Genomic DNA, 16229 nt, shown 5'->3' with positions numbered 1-16229 from the left:
CGAGTGTGCACTGACTCCACGCTCGGCCGTGGCTCCTACAGGGCTTTTATGGTGCAGCTTGCCAATGATCTGTGCATTAAAGACTCCCCAAGTACACATTGGCACGATAGACTGGAGTTGTTTGGGTCTACCATGGCAATGATCCGGGGATAATGGCGGTGTCTCACGCACTTCCATTGAGGTTGGAGTGCTCCTGGTCCTAACAGCAGAACCGGAACTGCCCCAGTTAAGTCCCATTGGGACTCCTGGTGCAGAGTGCATGGGTCTTTGACCTCCTGCATCATGACGCTGGCACTGCTAACACTTGTTGATGTTTTCACTGACCCGATTGAGTTAGCTTTTTTTTTTTTTTTTCAAACGTACTTTTGTAATTCAATTCCTGGATTGGGTGGGGGGAGTCCATGTACTGATGGTTTCATCTGGTTAATAATAAGCTAAAGACCTCGGAAAGGTCATATTTAAAGTGTAAAAGTGGTTTAGAGAGAGTAAGTTTGGGAGATGCATATGACTTTCAGAGTTAATATGGAATAAATAACTTCAGTCCTGAGAAAAATCTAGTTGGCTAAACTGAAATAGATAAAACAAGAAGGTGGTAAAAAGATGGAAGACACTTCTAGAAATCATAAAAATCGTATATTTTATAGTAAAGTAATTCAAACACTGCCAGAGTATGAACTAAAAAAATAAAATTCTCTGGTTTCTTTCTGACTTCTATACCATCCATTGTTATAACCTCTGTTAATATTTTGGGTATACCCTTTTAGTAATTTGTATACGTATACAAATATATGTATCGTTTGTTTGTTTACACAAATGGGATAATACTAAACAATACCCTTCAGTGCTTTGAATTTTGAATTAATAATATATCAAATGTCTCTCCTCAGCACATTTAATCTCTTGCATTCTTTGTAGTGATTGCATGGAATTCCAGGGTATGGATGTAACGATTTTTTTTTTTAATTTTTATTTATTTATTTATTTGAAAGGGAGAGAGAGAGCATGAGCAGGGGGGAGGGGCAGAAGGAGAAGCAGATTCCCCACTGAGCAGGGAGCCCGATGCGGGGCTCGATCCCAGGACCCCAGGATCATGACCTGAGCCGAAGGCAGATGCTTAACCGACTGAGCCACCCAGGCGCCCCTGGATGTAACCATTTAAAAATTTATGTTATTTCAACCATTGCTGCAACGAATATACTTATACATTTGCAGATTTGTGCAAATATGTTCGTAGGGTAAATTTTTAGCAGTGGAAATGCTAGGAAAAAGAGATGTACATTTAAAATGTTGATGCATATTTCAAGTTGGCCGCTAGAATGATTGTACTGTCTTTTTTTTTTTTTTAAGTAGGCGCCCTGCCTGGAGCCCAACACAGAGCTTGAACTCATGACCCCGAGATCAAGACCTGAGCTGAGATCAAGAGTTGGATGCCTAACCGACAGAGCCACCCAGGTACCCCATAGAAAGATTATACTGTCTTATACTCCAACTAACAGTATGTGTGCCTATTTTCCCACTCCAGGCCAATACAATGGTTTATCATGGGGGACACTTCTAATGTGTGTGAGTGAATTTTCCCATCATGTTTTCTGCACAACTTTATGGTGAGAGCCCAGCCCTGGGGGCTGTGATAAATGCAGTGAAATGCAGAAGTCAGACTACAAAGTAGGAAGTCCTGTTAGTCAAGATAAAAAGCGATTGCTCCACAAAACACACCAAGATCAGTTGAATTTTATAATAGCCTATCAATATGGGAGAGTTGGAATTAAATCACGTTAATTCATCATTTAGGAAATATTTGCTGAGAAGTTGTAAGTGACTTTTCCACTGGATTGTAAGCCCCTTGAGAGCAAAAGTTTTGTCGTGTTATCTTTGTGGCTTCTACAGATTTATGGAATGAGGCCTGGCCTCGGGTTGTTTTTATTGTTGTTACTGTTTATTTGCTTGTTTTAATTTGGCCATTTATTGTCCACTACATACGTGGCTATATACCGGGCTCTACTTGAGGCTGGGGATTCAAGATGGCTAACACTTAATTCTCCTAGCAGCTCACAGGAGGAGAGACAGGGGAATGTAAACCAGTCTGAAAATTCACATAATATGGGCAAAATGAACAATAAGCAACTAACTCTGATGGAGTAAATAGTTTCCTCAAAGTTTATTTGAGCTGGGTCTTGGAGGATGATTAGGGAACCGTTTCCATAGCAACAGGGTAGGATTTCTAGACAGAGGAGACCACAATTGTGGTTGTGGGAATGCTGGTGTGAACGGCTCACAGAGAGGAAGGGGAGCAGAAAGGAAAGCGCTGCCTACTTCCAAGGAGGCATTGAGTCAGTCATTCTGGAGCATGAAGGGAGTGAGGCATAAGGAAGAAGTGGGGTTCTCACTCAGGCTCTAAATCTGAATTGCAGTGGGGCATTCAAAAGTCATGGAAATCCTCTAGCTTCAAAGTGCCGCATTTGTAAAATGGAACATGTAGGCTACGTAATTTCTAAAATATTTTCTAAAATTCTATCGCCTTTGAGCTACAGGATTTGAACTTGCCTGCAAGGACTTTATTTATCTTTTATTCTGTGTGCCAAGGAGCACTGTGTGATATTTCAGGGTGTTCCTTTAAGATGGTAGGAAGTGGCTCGTTGTAATTTGCTGGAACTAACTACCATGGCCACTTACTGTGATCTCAAGACTGCATATACTTTTTAGTAGTCCCGCCCCCCCCAAAAGATATTAATGAGAATGAAGAAGAAAACAAAACAATAGCAGGCAGTGTAAATCTTTTGATAATTACTCTTCAGATGCAACTAAATCATATCTTTACTGGAAGTTGGACAGACACTGCTTAAATTGTTTCTCCGAAGTATATTGCAGAGTTGGATGTCAAGTGTCCTGTTTCTTGGATTCATACGCTGAATAAATTTCATAAGATTTGATAAGCATGCCATCCATGTCCTTGTCTGTGGCAGGGTGAAACTTTGGACTAAGGCAACATCTAAAGACAGAGAGAACCCTGTGGCTTTTTTATTAGAGACCTCCCTCCAAGCTGACACCAGTACTCTTTGAGAATTATTAGCCAGTTCATCTTGCCCAAAAGAATGAGAGACTTGGTTTAAGTCTGTGCTGACTTCCAGATGAACTTTACGTAATTCCCCTAATTTTTAGGCTCAGGGTTTTCCATGTTGTATTTGAGGCTATCTAGAAGAAAACAAAATAAACACAAGCAGACTTCCCCTAGGACCAAATATGTGGCACAATAACATCTCTTGTGACTAGTGACTAGCCTAAGATTAAGAAGTTAGATGAAATGATTGAATTATGGAAGAAGGATGTCCTGTCATCCCTCCTGGTCCCTGTTCAGTGTCTTGAATTTTACAAATGAAAGCAAGAGGTCTGAGAGGCTCTGCTGAAACCTCACAGGGTTGAGCCATCTGCCCCACATGTTGATGTTGGGGATTTACAACAAAGTTTCCCATGAGGTCACCTCCTATGTGGAATCCTTGGCAATGACCTCCAAGAGGAACTCCTGACAAACCAAATTTGCTGTTTTCATTGGCATGGAACAAAGCCTGGGTGATGACAATAAATTTCTAATTTTCTCAGATATCAGCAGAAGCACAAGGTTGTTGAGAGTATGAAGAAAGAGAATTCTTACTGTGTAGGTGAGTAGGTGGCAATCACTAATCATCGTTGGGATTTTGGGGACATGCAGTCCTTGTTCAGACAACAGTCTTTCATAATGATTTACTCCCAGATTCCATGAGGAGAGTAAACATTGTTTTGAAGGAATGGTCATTGTGGAAGAATGTGTCCCTTAACCAGTATGAGGTAGAGCAACTGGCAGAGCACGACATATGTTCATCAGGTGTCTGGAGCTCATGTATTTGTATACCAGCAAAGACCAGAAGGTCCAAAAGTACACACCTGAGAGTCGTGAGCAACAGGTAAATGCTAGTTGTGAGGGCCTAACTGGTAAGACATCACCCTGGAATTTTTTCATAGCCATGATTTACCAAGATTATTGAGATTAACTTCATAGTAGTTGTATAGTTGATATTTCTGAAACTCTGTTGTGATTGTGAAGTTTGATTCCTTCTTGGGGAAGCTTGGGAAAGAACAAAATTATATCACCTAGAATTGATGTCCAAAAATTTTTATGTGCTTATGATCTAGCAAAGTAACTACATCATGTCTAGGTTGTCAATAGGAACTAATCAAATGATGAATGAAGAAGGAAGGAAGGACTCAATGTTAGATAAAATATAAAAAGGTAACAGAATTGTTTTTACCTAGTATGACAATACCTACCTATAAAGAGAGAAATTACTGCAAGCCTAAATATGTAGGTGGTAGGACCTAACTGCTTGTCACTAAAACATGAAAAAAGAGAAAAAAATTAGAAACAGTGATCAATTTCTAAGGCCATCACATCCTTCGAAAAACCTAATTATAGGAAGATCTCTCAGAGTAGACCTCATTTAAACCCAGACATGTCATCAATTGACGTGAAATCTTAAGTTTCTATTCCAACAAAATAGATTTGAATAAATCACACATACCTTGTGAACTGTACTAGTGTCTCAATACTTAAAGCCTGTGAAGCTCCTAACACTGAAATTAAAACTGAGGAGGGAACGAAGAGCCAATAGAAACTTGGAAAAGTCATTCCAAATTTATGAAAAAAAGAACAGATTGTCAAGATAAAGCAGGAAAGTTCCATTAAGGAATTCAATTTTTTTTTTTTTCACCTTAGGAGACATATATGGCATCTTCAGTAAATGAAATTCGGACTATACGCAGAAGATTGAATTCCTACAAAGGTCATTTAACTGCAGAAGACAGAGCCCATACTTCACATCATAGAGCTATGGAGAATGCAGTGTCATACACAGAATTGGTTTTCTGGCATAAAATGTAAGAGAGCTTGAGGATAAAACCTAGATAATAAGTTTTATTTGGCCACCAAAACTAGGAGACAGAGAAAGCAATTCTTCAATGGCCAATGGAGCTGCTTTAAGAAGCACCAGATCTTTCTTCATCTCCTGCTGAATTCAAGACAGTCTCTCAGTGTACTTTTTTGCAGGGTAAAATGTTCTGTAATTGGAGATGCTACTATGATAGTTTTCGAAGTGAGATTAACAGGTGAGACACATCAAGACGCTTGTTAAATTTTAAGGGCAAATTCCTTTACCCCTTTATCAGCAGTAAAACATTCCCAGATGATTCTTAAGCACATCCAATTTTGAGACCTCCTGTGGTTAGGGTTGCAAAGTGTGATCTAAAGTGATTGCTCTGTTCCTTTAAATATTGGAAGTTATATATTGGAGGAAATAGGCATGGTTAAACAAATATTTCATTTAAAAAATAAAAAGTTTTATTATTTTTCTTGGTAGAAAAATGGTATATGTTCATTGTAAAAAAACAAGTGATTTTTTTGGAAAATATAAAGTATTTTATACACTCTTTAGATTAGTGATATTAACTCTTTGCAAATCATGTTTGTTGCAATTATTTTTCTGTTCGTCATTTGCTTTTTTTTATTACAGGGATTTTACATTTTTTTAATGAAATAAAATGTATCAGGTTTTCCCTTTTCATTTCTGGCCTTTGACTCATGATAAGAAAGACTGCCATTTTTCCTGGATAATAAAAATCTTTATTCTTTTTTCCGCTATTACTTTTACAGTTCCAATTTTTACATTTAAATTGTTGATCCCTCTGGAATTTAACTCAGTATAAAGAATGAGACTAGGATCCAGCTCTATTTTTTCCAAATGGCTAGCTAGTTTCTTCAAGATCATTTCTTGAATAATTTATCTTATTCCCACTGATATAGAGTGCTGCTTTTATTATGTACTAAATGTCCATATATACTTTCTGGGCTCTGCCATGGTCATTTGATGGCTCCATACATTTCTGTGCCAGGACCACACATTTTAATATCTCATTACTATTCATTTTTAGAATTTTTCTGGCTATTTGAGTGTTTATTCTTCCAGATAGATTTTAGAATCATTTTTTAAGGGTTCAAAGAAGATCCTTTTGGGATTTTCATTAGAATTGCATTTTATATATGGATTACTTTGGGGGGAGAATTGGTTTCTTCACAATTCTGAGTCTTACGTGAGAATGTCCCTTTGTGAGTGTGTATCACAGATTTTGTCTGTTTCTCATGATGTTTGTTTCTGGGTGTTTTTGTGGGTTTTGTTGGTATTATGATTAATCATATGGTTCTTAGGTATGTCCTACCCCTCTGCCATTGACTGTAAGCTCGGAGCTGGATTGTGGTGTTTTAGGGAGTTGCTATGCAATAGAAGCCTACCAAGTAGATCTTTCACGTAACTTCCAGGTTGCCGTGAGGGTAGATTCTCCTCTCTAAGCTTCTTTTCTCCATCTGTAAAACAGGAAACCTGGCAAGAATCTGTAAGCATCAGTGATGCTACCTGAATCACCTTATATAGGGCTTAGCACTTAGTGAGTCCTCAGATATGGGAACTATTTGAGGGCCAGGTTAAGTAGTTCATTTCAGAATTCCTCACAAGGTTGAGATACCTTGAAGCCTTCAAAAACATATCCATAGCCCGCAGATTTTTAAAAACTGCTCTTCATGGTGTGCCTGAGTGGCTCAATTGGTTAAGTGTCTGCCTTTGGCTCAGGTCATGATTCCGGGGTCCCAGGATCGAGCCCCGCCCGGGTCAGGCTCCCTGCTCAGCGGGAAGTCTGCTTCTCCTTCTGCCCCTCCCCCTGCTCCTGCTCTCTCTCTCTCTTCAATAAATAAATAAATCTTTTTAAAAAAAGCTCAATAAAAGCACTGTTCTAACACCCTTCCCTCCCAGCACCCCCACCCCCCATGATAGCATATTTGATGTGAATAGGAGATCTCATACAATGACTGTCTAGTTCTGAGCAAGATCATTGCTGAAAGGTTTGGTCCCAGCCGCATCGCAATGGGAGGCCTGATTCTTTCTTCTTACACTGTTAATTAATGGTCGCTTAGGGAATTGGGGGAGGGGCTTCAATGTGTTAATGGCTTAGAAAAATACATCTGAGGTACACAGACCATTTGGAGTACCCAGTTAAGAATGATTTGCCACCTATAGGAGAGCTTAAAGAAGGCTTTCACAAACATGGGCATTCAGCTAAACCAGTAGTTAGCCCCACATTCTTAATGGCATAATCACCAGCATAACCAATTCAGCATAATGGCCTGTTAATACTGAAACAATTACTTTGGATAATAAAATAACACTTTTAATTTGCTTGACACCAAATTCGACCTATGTGGATCATCTGATGGTGAGGTGAGGGGAAAGGGAGTCTGTTGAGTTCTAAATACATTATAAAGCGAAACACTTAATGTACATAATGTACTTCAGGTCTGAGATGCTTTAAATGGCTAAGTGGAAAAATCAAACAGTTATCAGAATATACTGTTGCTTTGGAATTTGCCCAATAGTTCATAATTTATGTACTGATTTCCACAAGTTTCTTAGGAAGAAATGGTTAAACCCTGAAGTTGATGTACTTTGATTAAATTTGCTCATTTTATTATTTTGTTTAAAGATTTTATTTATTCATTTGAGACACAGAGATACGGAGAGAGAGAGATCATGAGCAGGGAGAGAGGCAGAGGGAGAGGGAGAAGCAGGCTCCCCGCTGAGCCAGGAGCCCGACGTGGGGCTCAATCCCTGGACCCTGGGATCGTGACCTGAGCAGAAGGCAGACACTTAACCATCTGAGCCACCCAGGCGCCCCAAATTTGCTCATTTTAAACACCTACTGTGGGAAGTACTATGAGAGATACAATCAGTACATTTTTGTTGAGTAAAAAATAATGCCGTGTTCTAGGAGGAAAATGTAAATTAATTGCTTCACGATCTTTATATCTATTTTTCAGACACTATAAACTGTTTTTATTCTGTGCTCTTTTAAATTGAATTTTTAAATATATTTTTTTAAGTTTTATTTATTTAAGTAATTTCTACTCTCAATGTGGGGCTCTAAATCACAACCCCGAGATCAAGATTTGCCCACTCTTGTTACTAAGTCAGCCAGGTGCCCCTAATTGAATTGTTTAAATTTTCATCCATTGTTTTAAAAATCTTTTGGGAAGTAGGTGAGCTTTAAATCCTAAATATTTCAAAAGCCTCCCTATATATACCTCCTAAGTGGGTGACCAAGGCGGCCATCTATATTTTGGTCTCATAGTTTGTTAGTGTAGGCAAGGACCCTTGTTTTTTCATTTGGAAGGAGAAGAGCTGGGACCAAGCTTCTGAGGCACATACCATATATATTAGGGATTCCAGTTGGCCTCTTCAGTTGCCTGATTTCAAAGTAATATTCCTAATGCATCGCTGATTGAAATTTGACAATTAGTGCCTTTTTGCTAACTATGTCTCCCATTAAAAGGCAAACGCTCCCTGGAAAATATTATGAGTTATTAGTCATTTACAACTTAGAATGAATTTATAACAGTTTTCTTTTTTTAAGATTTTTTTTTTTTTTAATTTAACAGCGATAGAGAGAGAGCACAGGTAGGCAGAGCGGCAGGCAGAGGGAGAGGGAGAAGCAGGCTCTCCACTGAGCAGGGAGCCCGATGCGGGGCTTGATCCCAGGACCCCGGGATCATGACCCGAGCCGAAGGCAGATGCTTAACCGACTGAGCCACCAGGCGCCCCGAATTTATAACAGTTTTCTTAAAATAAGGAGATATTAATAAGTATGTTAAGGAAAAAAATTGATGCTAGCTAAAGTCATCTACCAAATTATAATTAAAAACCAGATAGTTTATAGAATCCTTTTTTTAAAAAAAGATTTATTTATTTATTTATTTATTGGAGAGAGAGAGTGCATACAAGTGTGCCGGGGAGAGTTGTAGAGGGAGAGAGAATCCCAAGCAGACTCTGTGCCAAGCCCGGAGCCCGACGTGGGGCTTGATCCCATGACCCTGAGATCACGACCTGAGTCAAAAGCAAGGGTTGGATGCTTAACCAACTGTGCCTCCCAGGCGCCCCAGAGTCCTTTCTTGATAGCAGATATTGATGTGTGAGAGATAAGATTATACTGGATATGTCTTACTCTTGTTTTCTATTTAGCATCGTATCTGTTCTTCCAATGACTGTGTACTATTCCAGTGAATGGCTTCACCAGAATTATTGTTCTGTTCTTCTACTGTTAGACGATTGCATCTTACTGATTTATAATATGAAACATGCTTTTAGGTCTGCGAACTACCTTTTTATAAATGTCTTTGCTTCCTTTTTTTTTTTTTTTTTTTTTTTTGTTGGGTTTTCTTTCTCTGAGATGTACCTGTACATACAAACACCAATCATTGTTAAGTGGCCCTCTTGCCTTTTAGGATTAGGGGGCTACACGTAAAGTGTCCTACATCACTGCTGTTCAAAGTGTGGTCTGTGGACCAGTGCATGTCTGTGAACTGTTTGTTACTGGTCCACAACGAGAAAAACACATAGATTGAGAGGAAGTGTTTAGATCTTAAAATTTCATAGTGTTTTGACTTTACTACACCATCCAAGAAGTGGTCAGAAGATTATCTTATAGGATATTGAGCAGGTTGGGTTCTGAGTCTTGCATGGTGGGAATCTATAGGCATATTTGAACTCTGTTTAATGGCAGATTGCACAAAACAAACAAGCAAACAAACCAGTTCTTCACTTTGCACAGGCTGAGAAGCACTGTCCTAGGTCAGAGTGGAGAATGCAAGCACCCAGGGTCTTGAAAGCTCCATAAACCCTCACAGTGGGGAGGATAGGACACTAGTCAGAAGACAGACTTGGTTCATATCCAGTTTTGCTTCCTAATTAGCAATTACTAAAATTACTAAAGTGTTCTGTGCCTTGGTTTCCTCATCTGTAAAAGTAAGAGTAGAATTAAGTTTGTAATATGATCCTACAGAGAAATGACTTCGAACATTGCCTGCCATGTATTAAAGGCTTAATAAATGGAAGGTACCATCATTATGTCACTAAACAGCACCCCAAGCAGAAGTTTGGGAAGGATTCCTTTGTGCCTTATTAATTGCAAAACATACAGCTCTCGAGTGAACTCCCCCTTTCTGTATGCCTAGCCGTGATCCTGGAGCTGTTTGTGTTTATCTTCTACACAGAGTGGGGCCACATCCCCCGCCAGGCAGCCTGGCTCAGAGCTGACAGGCCAGGAAATCTCAGACCCTTCAGAACCCTCATTTCCACTCCTTCCTGCACTGTCACCAATTCATCGAAAGCTCTGAGTGCTTATCTCACGATTGCCAGATGTCCATCTGTTTGGGATTGTCTTGAATTTTACTGCCTTGTCCTGTTTACAAACCACACAGGGCACACAATGGCCCTGTGTCAGTCTGAGACCACATAGGAGACGGGTCTCCACGCCAGCACACCAGGATCTGGTGGGTCTCTAGTCTGGCTCCTACTGTTGACCCGCTCGCTACCCTGCAGGCTTAATGTAGCACAAGAGCCAAAAGAGTGTCAGGGTTGATGTTGAAGATCTGGATTTTTATCCTGACTCTGCCACTTATGATCTCTGAGCCTCAGCGTCTTAATCTGCAAAATGGGGCTATAACACCAACCCCACTGTGGCAACTGAACGAGATAGCCTTTGAAAAGTGTTCTGCTGGATAATAAAAGCAACTTTCCTCCCATCCTTCCAGGGTTAGATGCCTTCTCTTTTCCTGCTTTGTGCTGTGCTAAGTGTGCAATGCCTCACACAACGTGAATTTCCCACTAGAGCATATGTTTATAAAGGCAGGGATTTGTCTCTTTTATTTATTGGTCTGTCCCCAAGTTTTAGAACAGCGCCTAGGGCTAGTGGATATTCAATTAGTACATGTTGAGCAAATTAATTAAAATGAATTATATAGTCATGTTTTCTGCTGTCTCCTTTAGGAGACTTTCAGCTCTGAGCAGCAGAAAACCCTGACTCAACCTGCTAAACCAGTGAGGACATCTATTATTTCATACAACTAGAAGTTAGAAAGTAGAGAGGTTCAGTGTTTGGTTAATTTGATGGCTCACTAACATCATGCCTGGCCCAGCTCCTTCTCATCTTTCTGTTCTGTCGTTTTCAGGCTAGCTGATCTCATAGTCATAAATGGCTGCTACCATTCCAGGTACCTTATCTGGACACAGTAACATCCAATGGAAATGGAGAGAGCCTCTCTCTTCCTTGGATATCCTTTCATCCAGAAGCCCAGAAACCCTTCAGCTGACATTTGCTCACTTACACACCTAAACCAGTCACTGGCTTGGGTCAGTTAGGATTAATCCTGAGTTATGTGTGGGAGGGGTAGAGATCTGAATGGATTCTGGCCTTTGCCGAAAAGGAAGAACAGAGGGCAGCCAACTGTGTTTATCCAAAGACCAAGGATATACTTGGTCTTTGGAGGCTTAGGGGGAAAAAAAAAGAATGATTAAGCAAAAATTAATTAAACAAGTGCACAAACAAGTGTTTATGCTATATGCAAATTAAGGGCTGGGATAATAAGTGAAGAGAGAATTGCATTTTGAGAGTTAGAGGAACGTACCCTACCCAGCTTCTTGATTCAAGTACAAATATGTTTAGGGTTGCCAACTGGTTTATGTCAAAGGGGGTGCTTAAATACAAGATGAAGTAGAGTAAGATGTATTTTGCAGTGTTGCAGTGTCTCATGGATTAAGTTAGAGATTGGGACCCACTCATCCTGCCGCGGTATAATCTCACTAATGCATCCTCAGTGAATTCGAAGCACGCAGTAGTTCACTTGGCCAGGCTAGCTAGTATTCACTCTGGTATTTTCAAGGGAGAAATGGTTTGCAAAGGAAATGAATAGTCCAAGTAGGAGTTTAGGGAATGTGTTAAATTATTCTTAATATTCTGGCATATGAAACCTTGTATGCAAATAATATTTATTGGTTTATTTAAGCAGGTCCCTGGAACCTATACTTGACACATTTAATGGCTTGTGGTTGAGGGTACTATATGCATTTGGAATTAACCAAACCAGTACATTCTAAGATACTTTGTAATGCAAATTCTCTTAATTTGGCCATTGCCCACCCTGCAGTTAGGTTGGATTTGTGGGTTTTTCTTGTGTCTTCAAACCTCAGGTACTTAGTGGTAATTAGACTATAGGAAGCCAGCTCTGGCTTCTGGTGCTGCTCTTGTGAAAGTTGCTTAGGGTCAGCTGTAGGTGCACATTTGGTGGAAGCTGTTTAGGGCACAGAAGCCAAGTGTAAAAGACTGGGCAACCAGACCACCCCTGTGGTGCCAGTTTGGCTACTTATCTGTGTGTCCACAGGTGAGTTATACTATTTCTCCATGTCTTTGTTTCCCCATCTGTAAAATGGGAATAATAGTAGTATCTATCTTATAGTGTTGTGGTGATGGATACGTGAATTAGTATATAAAGTTCTTATAACGGTGCTTGGTTTACAGAAAGTATTATAAAAATGTTTTCTATTAATTATCATATTTGACTGTATGAATTCAATATGAATAGATCAGTTCATATCTATTGTGATTTAAAGAACAACATTTGACCAATTACAAGTCACTTTCTTTCTAGGTCCCTTGAAATGCAACCTTTTCCTCAGTGCATGTGCAAATTTTGTCCAGCATGTCTCAGTTAGGGCAGTCATATTATAGCTGGATGACATTGGCTGCAACAGAGTTTAATAAAATTAACTACTCAGTTACTTCCCAAGCAGTTTGCAATGATTTTATTCCAATGTATCGTGATGGACATTCTCACTTTTGCCGCCCATTGAGTTAAACATAGTAAACATTGAATATACACTTCCAGCACTGAACTAAGATAAAAATGACTGTTTAGGCTTGAACCAAGTTGACTTACTTTTGTTATCTGCTTAGAAATTATCATTAGTTTGCCAGAGAACCAGAAAGAAAATTGAATAACAACCTATTTTAAAGTAAAATTCTTCTGCATGAATTATCCTGATACGGTTTAGGATGTGTCTGAATTTGCCAATGAATTGAGTGATCCTCTGTTTGTCTCCATGGATCTGGGACTTTAATACTCTGCTAAGGCTGTTGGTCTAATGTGGGCATGTAAGTCATATGTTATTATCCATATAGTTCTTATATGGAGTGGCCTGAAGCTTATGGGTATTAGAGAGATGCTTTGTATCCCATATTCAAGCTGGGAGTAAAGGGAAAGCAATTGACTTCTTGTCAATTTCTGGAATTCTTTCTACCCATCCATACAGCAAAGCATTGTCTCATCTCAGGTTCTAGCTTAGTCTGTAAGGGGAAATCAGACATACCCAGAACACCATTTATGGCGTTCCCACATGGAACTTTTTAAGAAAAGCCAAGAGCTTAAGGCCTTAGGAAGGTACTGACATGGAGGTTCATCTCTAGCTCCACATGACTCTCTGGATGTCTATGAATCAATCCTTTCATTGACCCTTTCCAGGGTGAATTTGAAAGTAGAATCTCCTCAAAGTTCTTCCCCCAAATTACAGTGCCCCCAGATTCTGATTCAACATTCCTATCTGTTATAGACCTTCCATGTTTTCCTATGGTACTTATCACAAAATTAGTTGTCCTTTGTATTTCTTTCCCTGAATGTTTGCAGGAATGAGTCAGAGCTTTCTTGTAATATGTGAGCAGCCCAGAGGAAAATGCCGTTATTTTAAGAGCTAGCCAGGAATTCCTTTCAGGGAGGAGACTGTCTACCACCTTAAGAGCTAGCCAGGAATTCCTTTCAGGGAGGAGACTGTCTACCACCATAATGGGAGCATTTGGCTAAGAAGATAAGGCCTCCAGAGATAGCCTCAACAGTCTGGAGCTAGAGGAGGAGAGAGCAAATTGCTCCGTGAAAGAAGTTTACAGGAATTGTGAATGTGGGAGAGCAGAGGAGAAAGAAGAGGGGAGAGAGACTAAGTAAGGGAGAAAGCAAGATGGTGGCACGCGATGGACCTGATGATAGACTTTTAAGGACATAAAGAGTCCATGAATACTGTCTTTGTGTGGTGTTTTGGCAGAAATCAAGTAAAAGGGGTTACCTTCAAAATCTCGGTTGGCATGGGGCAGCCATAGGATATGAGAGTCAGTGAGGTCAAGAATCCAGCCCAGAGAAGTCACTGGAGAGAGAAGTGACTATGAAAATAGAAGTTCTCCAGAATTCTCAGAAATCTAGGGGAGAGCATCAGACTTCTCACAGGATGTGGGGTGAACACTTGAGCCAGTTTTTTATTTAAATCTCAAAGGAGGTAGTGACCTCAGCTGAAAGCCTTGTTCTGTCTGTAACAGGGACAAAAGTGGTTTTTAGTTAAAGAATTTTTGCAATACTGCTATAGATATGAATGAAACCTTAAAATAAATTGTATGACTTATGTGTCTCATAAAAAGAAAAGCGTATCAGTAGCATTTTAAAAAGTTATTTTAAAGGATTTCCTTATTCTAATGGATAGAGATTGTCTTTGGATTATATAAATATTCCAAATATTTAATGACGTTATCTGAGGCCATGTAGACATTAATTAGAGTTCTGTAATTAGAATTATAGTTATAGAAGCTTCCTACTGCAAAATAGAGGGCAATATTTCAGTATTTCAGGTTTACTGTGCTGTTAGAACACAGTACCTGATGCATTTTCATATACCATGGCTTTAATAATTCTTTCTAAGTAACCATTTTGATAGATATTTAATAGTTTTTAAATTAATGTTGGAGTAAAACCCATTTATATTTGTGTTCATTCCAGTCCTTCTTCTCTCTGGGAAAACAGTCTGTCTGCCTCCTGCACACAGAGCCACCCAAACCAATGATGACACAGAATCCAATCAGAAAAGCAGCATAAAGATGAAAGGTCTTACCAATGAGAAGTGAACTTGCTAAAGTACACCTTTCAATGAATTTGGACAAAACTGAAAAATGTTGTTGATATCAGATCCTTAGGCTGATTACTGAAGTGTTCGATTTTTCAGTATGTCAATTCATCACTGTCTACCTGGTTATATTTAACACTTTCTCCTGTTTCCAGCGTGTCTGCTGAGATAGGCAATCGCTGTCACATGATATCTACCTCTCAGGAAGGTCAGTAGACCATTTGGGGGGCCGTGGTTTCTGTCCCCCAGCTGCCTCAATTCTTTCTCAGGTAGTGCTGACAGCCCATGGAGCCTCAATGTCTTGCAGGATCTAAAATATTAATAAGATTAGGGCTTTTATCCTTCAAACAGCTTAGCCTTTCCTTTTAGAGGCTCTGCAAAAATGTCTAATCTGCTAATTTATAACACTGTCTCTCCAGGAAGACCTGCCACCACTCAGACATACCAAAACACCACTTTGTACCAGGGTCCTTCCTTTTCGTTTTGTGCAAGTGCTGGTTCACGTTTTAAATCACTCTCATTTTTCAGAGACACTTGGATGAGTTTAATTCCACTTTGAGATGAGAGGTCTTGAGGTGCGTTTTAATAAATAGTTGATGGGAATACTAGCCTTGGGGGTCATTCTTATATACAAAATTAGGGATGGTGTCTCTGAGGCAGGCTTAACTTTCTGGAAGAAGCAGGGTTTATAAATGCGGGTGGTACTCTTGTGCACCGGGTTCGCTCTACTTTGCAGAACGTGGTGATCCATGGTTTTATTTTTAGAAGCACTGATTAAATTGCAGAGCACTGCTGTGTGGTACCAATTAAAATAACCATTGTCTATTCAACAGTTTTTGTGTGTGTGTGTGGAAAGCAAAATTCACTTTTCTGCATATATCCTACAAAAAATACATATATCATATGGTGTGCAATTTAGATCTTTTTAAAAGACGGTAATGGTATTAGTTTAGCTAGCCCATTCTAGCTGGGCAATGAGCATTGATTTTGTTAATTAAGAATTTTAGGCTCTGTAAATTTATAGTACAATTACAATTTACTTCATATGGAAGAGGGTCTTTACCCCACGCCACCATTAGCAAAATGTCCACTTTTATTATTTGCTGGCCATTTCAAAGGCAGATGAATTTTAGAGGAAGAGTCACTGTTTCTTCTTTTATATTGAAATATCTCATTAAATGTTAATTGTTGGTCAGCAGAATGCAACCATGAAGACTTTTGACTTAAATCAATCTTTTTCTTTCTTTCTTTCTTTCTTTCTTTCTTTCTTTCTTTCTTTCTTTCTTTCTTTCTTTCTTTCTTTCTTTCTTTCTTCTTTCTTTCTCTTTCTTTCTTTCTTTCTTTCTTTCTTTCTTTCTTTCTTTCTTTCTTTCTTTCTTTCTTTCTTTC

General features: G+C 39.3%; 1 long non-coding RNA gene across 3 annotated transcripts in view; it reads left to right on the top strand.

The window, feature by feature from the left end:
- The first annotated feature begins 1409 nt into the window (after window positions 1–1409).
- The window catches only part of LOC116630941, a 41581-nt gene continuing 26761 nt past the window's right edge, over window positions 1410–16229 (top strand). For 2 of the 3 annotated variants that reach the window (XR_004299042.1, XR_004299043.1), the window contains exons 1-3: window positions 1410–1452; window positions 3598–3656; window positions 4748–5136. This is a non-coding gene — a long non-coding RNA (uncharacterized LOC116630941). The remainder of the gene's footprint in view (window positions 1453–3597; window positions 3657–4747; window positions 5137–16229) is intronic. The other variant, XR_004299044.1, reaches the window with a different exon arrangement.

Source organism: Phoca vitulina, unplaced genomic scaffold, assembly GCF_004348235.1.
Source record: "Phoca vitulina isolate PV1807 unplaced genomic scaffold, GSC_HSeal_1.0 scaffold4, whole genome shotgun sequence".
Taxonomy (NCBI): domain Eukaryota; kingdom Metazoa; phylum Chordata; class Mammalia; order Carnivora; family Phocidae; genus Phoca; species Phoca vitulina.
This window is presented reverse-complemented; position numbering and strand designations above follow the sequence as displayed.